Consider the following 10,176-nt stretch of genomic DNA (forward strand, 5'->3'; position numbering starts at 1 on the left):
GGCCGAGGTGGGCAGATCACCTAAGGTCAGGAGTTCAAGACCAGCCTGGCCAACATGGTGAAACCCCCTCTCTACTAAAAATACAAAAATTAGCTGGGCATGGTAGTGCACGCCTGTAGTCCCAGCTACTCAGGAGGCTTAGGCAGGAGAACTGCTTGAGCCCAGGAGGCAGAGGTTGCAGCGAGCTGAGATTACACCATTGCACTCCAGCCCTCCAGCCTGGGCGACAGAGAAAGACTTTGTCTAAAAAAAAAGAAGCAATGGGCAGGGAGTTCCAGAAGGTACAGTAGCAGACCCCATCATGCTGGTAACAGGGACTAGGGTTTCTTGACCCCAATGGAATCTTCTCTCCTGTCCTCTGCTCTTTGTTGGAAGAGTGTTCTCTGATTATTTTCCATTAAATGCATCATTTGCATTCACTCTCACGAGAGCACTTTTGAAGCATCTTCATTCTTTTACGCAATCACTTAGCATGGTTGCTCTGTGAAATCTGTGGTTTGGAAACCTTCATGCTGCCCCTAATCACATGCTTTTCAGTTCTCCTCTCCCCTTCCTTGAATTCCTAGGATGTGTGCACCTGATAATCAAGACTTATTCATTGGAAGTCTTCATTGCATTTGATGTGGATAATACAAATTTTACTCATGAAATGCTACTCAGGGTCTCACTTTTGAATGAAGACGTTGATTTACTTACATTTTCAGAACACACACAATAGGCGGAGAATTAAAATAACGGACAACAACTAATAGAAAACAGGTGTGACTCTAAAACTTAAATTGTGCATTCCCCGGTCTTGGAGAAGCGCTGGGAGAAGAATGTTTACCATACAATAAGAGAGACAGCAAAAAATAAAATGAAACAAACAATACATTCACATTGAATGAGTGTTGCTTTCCAGCTGGGGCCCATTTCAGCATCTAGCAGCGCAACCAAAAATGAATAGACAAAGATGGCTAAACTGGGTTGGTATTATCCCCCTAGACACTGGGAAGAAGATGGCAAGAGTGTAATTTGATTTCAGTAAAATATTTTCTAAACAAGTTCGGGGACCGTATCATCTGGGTTGACAAACTGAATACCAGGTCTGAAGTTTTCCTAATAAGGTGGATGCAGTGACTTCATAAGACGAACTCATCAATCAAATCCACACTTGAGGGCTGGCTGTGGTGGCTCACGCCTGTAATCCCAGCATTTTGGGAGGCTAAGGTGGGCGGATCACCTGAAGTCAGGAGTTCGAGACCAGCCTGGGCAACATGGTGAAATCCTGTCTCTACTAAAAATACAAATGAGCCAGGAATGGCAGTGTGTGCCTGTAATCCCAGCTACTCGGGAGGCTGAGGCAGGAGAATTGTTTGAACCTGAGAGGCAGAGGTTTTAGTGAGCTGAGATCATGCCACTGTACTCCAGCCTGGGCAACAGAGCAGGACTTTGTTTTAAAAACAAACAAACAAAACAAACAAAAAACAAATCTGCAACTGAGAAGGCAGCAACATTGAAGGGAAATACAAAAAAGCACCAGAGGCCAAGCCTTCAGACTAGCTCCTGATGTGTGACAAGGGAGGCTTTAATCTGCTGACCTGCAATCTACAGGAAAACTTGAAAGTGAAAAGGACTAATGTGTGTGGTTATTTCTTCTTTTCTTTTGTTTTGGTTTTTGTCTTTTAGAAACAGGATCTTGACATGTAACCCATGCTGGACTGCAGTGGTACAATCATAGCTCACTGCAGCCTTGAACTTCTGGGCTCAAGCCATCCTCCTGCCTCAAACTCCCTAGTAGTAGCTGGGACTAAAGGCATGTACCACCACTCCTGACTTTTTTTCTGTAGATATGGGATCTTGCTATGTTGTCCAGGCTGACCTGGAAGTCCTGGGCTCAAGGGATCCTTCTGCCTCAACCTCCCAAAGTGTTGAGATTATAGGCATGGTCTGCATGGTTATTTCTGCCATCCTGTGCCTACTCATGCAGTAACACTGAATTCGTTCCACTGGCCAGTTTTGTTTGGCTGAATGGCATCGTATTTAAAGCACCTCTTTTCCTCCTATTCTAAGCTCTGAATTACACTCTGCCAAAGTAGCCTGACTCCATACCCAGGGCATTTCTAGAGATGTACATTGCATAGAGATGGATCCACGTCACTTAAGAGAACTGGGAAGGGACCAAAAAACTGTCATTTTTCTTGTCTTTTGTTTTTCTTTCTTTCTTTCTTTCTTTCTTTCTTTCTTTCTTTCTTTCTTTCTTTCTTTCTTTCTTTCTTTCTTTTTTTAAGACAGAGTCTCACTCTGTTGCCCAGGCTACACTCTGTGCTACCTAGGCTCACTGCAACCTCCACCTCCTGGGTTCAAGTGATTCTCCTGCCTCAGACTCCCGAGTAGCCAGGATTACAGGCATGCACCCCCACACCAGGATAATTTTTTTTGTTTTTTGTATTTTTGGTAGAGACAGGGATTCTCCATGTTGGCCGGGCTGGTCTCAAACTCCTGACCTAAGGTGATCCACTGACCTTGGTCTCCCAAACTGCTGGGATTACAGGCGTGAGCCACTGCGCCCAGTCAATAAACCAGAAAGGATTCATTCCATAAGCTGGGGGTTGAACTCAGGCCACTATTTGTGTGAAGGAGCAGAGCTTTAGCAACTGAGCTAATGCACAGAGTCATTTTTCTTGTGGTGGACACTGACCACCTGGAAAATCCAGGTAGGGAAGAGGAGAGAAGAACTGGAAAGCTTGTGTGACAGAAAAAAAAAAAAAAAAAAGGCCTTAGAAACACGGATGATCAAGAAAGACACCTGTACACCCTATTCACATCTTCCATTCATGATAGCTTCCTTCTTCCTTTAAAGTGTCCTGCGGGCCAGGCACAGTGACTTGGGCCTGTATCCCAGTGCTTTGGGAGGCCAAGGCAGGAGGTTCACTTGAGGCCAGGAGTTAGAGGCCAGCCTGGGCAACAGAGCAAGACCCTGTCTCTACAAAAAAATCTAAAACTTAGCCAGGCGTGGTGGTGCACGCCTGTAGTCCCAAAAACTTGGAAGGCTGAGGCAGAAGAATCGCTTGAGCCCAGGAGTCAGAGACCAGCCTGGGCAATAGAGCAAGACCCTGTCTCTACAAAAAAAATCTAAAAATTAGCCAGGTGGGGTGCTGCATGCCTGTAGTCCCAGTAACTCAGAAGATGGAGGTGCGAGGATCACTCGAGCCGTGGAGTTTGAGGCTGCAGTGAGCTATGACTGTGCCACCGAACTCCAGCCTGGGTCTGGCTCCAGACAGAGCAAGACCCCATTCTGCAACCCTGCCATGCCCCAAAAGGTGTCTGGCCATAGCTCCTCAGATTGTCTTTTGTAGACAGTAAAAGCCAAAAGTTTGGAAAAAACCTTGGAGAAGTCATCTAGTCCAACTCTCCATTGAAGGCAGTGTCTACTATGGCCATGACTCTCAAATTTCATGAGAAACTTGTTCAAAATACATATGCCTGAATCTTTCCCAAAAATATTCTGATTCAGTAGATCTAAGGCGGGGCCCAAGAATCTTCATTATTAACAAGCTCCCAGATGATCCCAATGCTGGAAATCTGCAGAATGCACTTGGAGAAATGCTATATCCTAAGTTTCCATGTGACACCAATGCTTCAAAACCTCTAGGGCTGTGGTTTTCAAGTCCAAGCAGGCAGCCAGCACTCAGGCAGATTATATTATTAAAAAGGAGACCAAGGGGCTGAGCATGGTGGCTCATGCCTGTAGTCCCTGCACCTTGGGAGGCTGAGGCAGGCAGATCGTTTGAGCCAAGGAGTTCAAGACCAGCCTGGGTAACATGGTAAAACCCTATCCCTACAAAAAATACAAAAATTAGATGGGCAAGGTAGTGCATACCTATAGTCCCAGCTACTCAGGAAGCTTAGGTGGGTGGATTGCTTGAACCCAGGAGGCAGAGGTTGCAATGAACTGAGATAGCACCACTGCACCCCAGCCTGGGCAACAGAACAAGACCCTATCTCAAAAAAAAAAAAAAAAAAAAAAGACGCCAAAGTGGGAGGATTGCTTGAGCCCAGGAGTCTGAGACCAGCCTGGGCAACATAGCCAGACCCTATATCTACAAAACATAAAAAATTAGCAGGTTGTGCCTGTGGTCTCAGCTACTCAGGAGGCTAAGGCAGGAGGATCACTTGAGCCCAGGAGTTTGAGGCTTCAGTGAGTTATGATCCCACCACTGCACTCCAGCCTGGGCAACAGAGTGAGATCCTGTCTCAAAATTAATACATAATTTTAAAGGACTTGCTTGTTCATTAGCCCACTGGTGCCAGCTCTGCATTCCAGAGCTGCCTGCAGCAATTCTTCCTCCTAGAATGACCCTCCAGAGATTAGAAGACCCCCGTGGGCCCTTCCCCCAGAGATTTCCCTTTTCCTTTCAGTTTCTTTCAATGGTTCCATTCCTGATTTAGAATCAAGTTCAAATGCATGGAGCTGTGAGATCCACCATGACCTGACTGACTCACACCTGTCTCTGTCCAGCCCCATGGTTCACATGTGAGATTTTCACAAAACCCAAGAGCCGTTGTCCATACACATTGCTGCCATAGGTTTCCATGCCTCAGCTCGTGGTTTCTTAGTTTTGTTTTCTTTTCTTTTTTTTTTTTTTTATGTGAAATATGTTTCCCTGACTCCTCTTTTCTTCTCCATCTTCTTCTTGAGGTGGTAGAACTTCAAGACTCACTCAGGCCGGGTGGTCTCTAAGAAACCTTCATCACACCAGAGATCAAACCCCATGTGATTTCTGTATGCTTCGTTTCACCCCAGCCTTCCCCTACTGTGGCATCAATCACCATGTTATTCAAATTACCTGTATTCTAGCTGGGCATGGTGACACTTACCTGTAGTCCCAGCTACTTGGGAGGCCTAGGCAGGAGGATCGCTTGAGTCCAAGAGTTCGAGACCAACTAGTCAATGTTGCAAGAACCTGTCTCTGCCAAAAGATAAACAATTTGAGCGCGTGGTGGCATGCACCTGTCTTCCCAGCTCCTCTGGAAGCCCAGGCAGTAGGATTGTTTGAGCCTCAAAGTTGAGGCTGCAGTGAGCTATGATCACGCCACTGTACTCAAGCCTGGGTGACAAAGCAAGTCTCAAAAAAAAATAATATTATAAAAGATACAAATAAATGAAACAGCCATATATAAAGATATAGGTCAGGGTATGGGAAAAGGGTGCAGAGCTCTGAAACCCTCTCGGGGCACACCACCCTCCCAGCATCTCAATGTGTCCTCCAACTCAAAAGCTCGCTGAGTCCCATCCTTTACAGTTTTTATGGAAGTTCCATTATGTAGGAACGACTGATCAAGTCACTTGCCATTAGAGATTCAATCTCCACCCCCTCACCTCTCCCTGGAGGTCAGGGGGTGGGGCTGAAAGTTTCAGCCCTCTAACCCCATGGTTGGTTCCTCTGGCAACCATCTCCCTTCCTCCAGGAGTTACCTCATCAGCATAAACTCAAGTGTGGATGAAAGGAGCTTATTATGAATAATAAAAGATGCTCCTGTGTCAAATGGGAGTTTTGTTTTAAGTTCTTTGAGAAATCACCAAACTGCTTTCCACAACAGCTAAACGAATTTACACTCTCACCAGTAGTGTATAAGCATTCCCTTGTCTAGGCAACCTCGCCAGCATCTTTTATATTTTGACTTTTTAATAATAGCCATCTTCACTGGTGTGAGATGGTATCTCATTGTGGTTTTGATTTGCATTTCTCTAATGATTCATGATGTTGAGCATTTTTCCATGTTTGCTGGCCATATGTATGTCTTCTTTCAATAAGTGTCCATTCATGGCCTTTGCCCACTTTTTAATGGGGTCGTTTGTTTTTTCTTGTTAATATGTTTAGGTTTCTTATAGATTCTGGGTAACTGTCCTTGGTCGGATGCATAGTCTGCAAATATTTCCTCCTATTCTGTAGGTTTTCTGTTTACTCTGTTGATAGTTTGTTTTGCTGTGTAAAAGCACTTTGGTTTAATTAGGTTACATTTGTCAATTTTTGTTTTGGCTGCAATTGCTTTTGGTGAAAAACTACGTGTGCTTATTACCTGAGTGACAAAATAATCTGCATGCCAAACTCCCGTGACACGCAATTTACCTATATAATAAGCCTGCACTTCAGGTCAGCTGCCGAGAGCCACTCACTCATGGTCACACCACAAAGGTGTAAACCAAAAATAAAATTCCTAGGCCCCAACCAACCGAGTGAACCCCTTTCTTGAACAAGGAGATCTGAAAAAAAAAAAAAAAAAAAAAACTAAAAAACTAGTTGAGGCCATGACAGAAAGAGGGGTACATGTCTCAATATACCCCTTCCCTTTGGAGTTTGGGCACAACTAACCAGCGTTAACATTAAAATAGAGATCATAAGACCACAGAACAGACATTTTGTAGCAATAATGTCAGAGGCGTTTGAACCCAAGTGACCAGAGTGATTCCATCTTGAACAGGGGCTGGGTAAAATAAGACTGAGACCTACTGGGCTGCATTCCCAGGAGGTGAGGAATTCTTAATCACAAGATGAGACAGGAGTTTAGAATAAGATACAGGTCACAAAGACCTTGCTGATAAAACAGGATGCAGTAAAGAAGCCGGCCAAGACCCACCAAAACCAAGATGGTGACAAAAGTGACCTCTGGTTGTCCTCACTGCTCATTACACTCTAATTATGATGCATTAGCATGCTAAGAGACTTTCCCACCAGCACCATGACGGTTTACAAATGCCATGGCAACACCCAGACGTTACCGTATATAGTGTAAAGCGGGCAGAAACCCTCAGTTCCGGGAAAATTGCTCACTCCTGTCCTGGAAAACAAGAATAATCCACTTCTTGTTTAGCATATAATCAAGAAATAACTATAAGTATCCTTCATCCAGCAGCACACACCACTGCTCTGCCTATGGCATAGCCATTGTTTACTCTTTTACTTTCCCAATAAACTTGCTTTCACTTTACTCTATGGACTCACCCCAAATTCTTTCTTGTGCAAAATCCAGGAGCCCTCTCTTGGGGTCTGGATCAGAATCCCTTTCCACTAACAATAATATACCAATTTCCAACCTGATTCTGGTATAGTATCACATGACAGACAGCAGGCTCGGAAGGAAATCAAAGTATTTTACCCCAAAATATATGTCTTTGTCGTATTTTGAAATGACCCTGCAAAGCCATCTCTTGTGGGAGAAATTTGCATTCTGTAGAGAATCTCCTTCCCTTTCCAGTCCTTTTCCTGACCCAGGAGAGAATTAACTAAGAGTCTGACACCTTTTAAGATCCTAAAAGAGACCGGGTGCAGTGGCTCACGCCTGTAATCCCAGCACTTTGGGAGGCCGAGACGGGCAGATCACCAGGTCAGAAGATGGAGACCATCCTGGCTAACACGGTGTAACCCCGTCTCTACTAAAAATACAAAAAAAATTAGCCGGACGTGGTAGCGGTGCCTGTAGTCCCAGCTACTCGGGAGGCTGAGGCAAGAGAATGGCGTAAACCCGGGAGGCAGAGCTTGCAGTGAGCCGAGATCGCGCCACCGCACTCCAGCCTGGGCGACAGAGCGCGCCGCCGCCACAAAAAAAAAAAAAAAACTAGCCGGGCGGGGTGAAGGGTGCCTGTAGTCCCAGCTACTCGGGAGGCTGAGGCAGGAGAGTGGCTTGAACCCGGAGGCGGAGCTTGTAGTGAGCTGAGATCGCACCACTGCACTCCAGCACTCCAGCCTGGGCGAGAGAGCGAGACACCGTCAAAAAAAAAAAAAAAAAAAAAAAAAAAAGATCCTAAAAGAGGCATTTACCATTCATTCTCTCTGAAGCTTGTTACCTAGAGGCTTCATCTACGTAAAACCCAACCTCCTTATCTTAACGCAAGCATTTATTTCTGCTGACTTCAACTCTTTAGGCAAAGCTAACTTCTTCAACCAATTGTCAATCAGAAAATCTTTAAATTTACCTAATGACATGTAAGCTCCACCTTCAAGATGGCCTGTGTCTCAGGGCTGAACCAATATATACTTTCTATGAAGATATTACTCAAAAGGCGTCCCAATCCAGAACCCAAGAGAAGGTTCTTAGACCTTGCGCAAGAAAGAATTCGGGGCAAGTCCATAGAGTAAAATGAAAGCAAGTTTATTAAGAAAGTAAAGGAATAAAAGATTGGCTACTCCATAGGCAAAGCAGTGGAATGGGCTGCCCTACTGAGCATACGAATGCTTACTTCTTGATTATATGCTAAACAAGGGGTAGATTATTCATGAGTTTTCCAGGAAAGGAGTGGGCAATTCCTGGAAATGAGGGTTCTTCCCCTTTTTAGACATCATAGGGTAACTTCCGGGTGTTACCATGGCATTTGTAAACTGTGTTGGTGCTGATGTGTCTCTCAGCATGCTAATGCATTCTAATTAACATACAATGAGCAGTGAGGATGACCAGAGGTCACTTTTGTGGCCATTTTGGTTTTGGCCGGTTTCTTTTTTTTTTTTATTTGAGATGGAGTTTCACTCTTGTTGCCTGGGGTGGAGTGCAACGGCATGATCATAGCTCACCACAACCTCTGCCTCCTAGGTTCAAGCAATTCTCCTGCCTCAGCCTCCCGAGCAGCTGGGATTACAGGCATGTACTACCATGCCCAGCTAATTTTGTGTTTTTAATAGAAATGGGGTTTCTCCATGTCGATTAGGCTGGTCTCAAACTTCTGACTTCAGGTGATCTGCCTGTCTTAGCCTCCCAAAGTGCTGGGATTGCAGGCGTGAGCCATGATGCCCATTGGCCAGCTTCTTTACTGTTTTATCAGCAAGGTGTTCGTGATCTGTATCTTGTGCCAACCTCCTATCTCATCCTGTGACTAAGAATTCCTAACTTCCTGGGAATGCAGCCCAGGAGGTCCCAGCCTTATTTTACCCAGCCCCTATTCAAAATGGAGTTGCTCTGGTTTAAACACCTCTGACATATTTTGACAAATTGGTTTACGTCTTTACCTGTAACTTCTGTCTCCCTAAAACGCATAAAACCAAGCTGTAACCCCACCACCTTGGGCTCATGTTCTCAAGACCTCCTGAGGCTGTGTCATGGGCCATGGGCATTCCTACTGGCTCAGAATAAACCTCTTCAAATGTTTGACAGAGTTTGGCTTTTGTTGTCAACAGCAGTAACCCACATCTAAGTCACATCCTGATCCTGAATGTGATGGGAATTGAAAGGCTGGGATGTTTTTGCTCGTCTTGGGACACTCCAGGGGCCAATACTGATCCAAGCTCCTGCTTCATTGACTGAAGATTTGTGGATTCTGCTTCAGTTCCCCATCTTTCTCAGTTCAGTCCTGTTTCCTTCCTGCTTCCTTTCCCCATAAACATCCTACACCCCAACCTTTGTCTCAAATCTGCTCCCAGAAAGCCCAGCCTGTGATACCACAGTCTCTTGACTACAAACCCACTGTTTACTTCCATAAGAATGACAGATACATATTTTTTTAAGCTTGAAAAACAAACCCTCAACACATCTATGCCTGAGGCAAAGCAGGACAGAAGATCACAGGGTTTCTGTTATGCCAAAATCTCTCCTAGGTAAACGCTGCATGCAGGCATCTAAGCCCCTGGAGGTGCTTCAATTTATATTTCATGTGCAAACACTCTAAGGAGGGCTGCGTGTGGAAGCCAGATCAAAACATTTATCCTCACTGTGTCTTGGAAAAAACTTGTTAGCTGGCTGTATACAGATATTGAAGAGAAGCAGGAAAATGGAGGGAAAGTAAAAGAACAACCACCATCAAAAAAAAAAAAAAATTTTTGTCGCTATTAGTTAAATAAAGAAGGCTGGTAGCAACAGATTTTTGGAGAGCCAGGGCTGCAGGTTGCTACTGGAATATATTGTTATGCATTGCCACCAGAGTGCTTGTAGAGCACCCGCAGACCATGTCTGACATTGCCTTCGCTGACCTTTTCAATATTGCCCCAGAGCGTTGGAGCTGGTGTTTCTAGAGGAATTCAAATCGAATGTACTCAGGCAGAAAGGATTTGGCTGTGGGCAAACCCTATCAGTCTCTTCATGTTTCGCGTTGTCATTCTCATGTAAATTGCAATTCTTTATTAGCATGGCCAGTCCTCTACCCAGGTGCAAGATATGCCCGTCTAAATGTTAGCGAGGCTGCATCTGCCCGCTCAGAGCAGCAGGGCT

Source organism: Piliocolobus tephrosceles, chromosome 8, assembly GCF_002776525.5.
Source record: "Piliocolobus tephrosceles isolate RC106 chromosome 8, ASM277652v3, whole genome shotgun sequence".
Taxonomy (NCBI): domain Eukaryota; kingdom Metazoa; phylum Chordata; class Mammalia; order Primates; family Cercopithecidae; genus Piliocolobus; species Piliocolobus tephrosceles.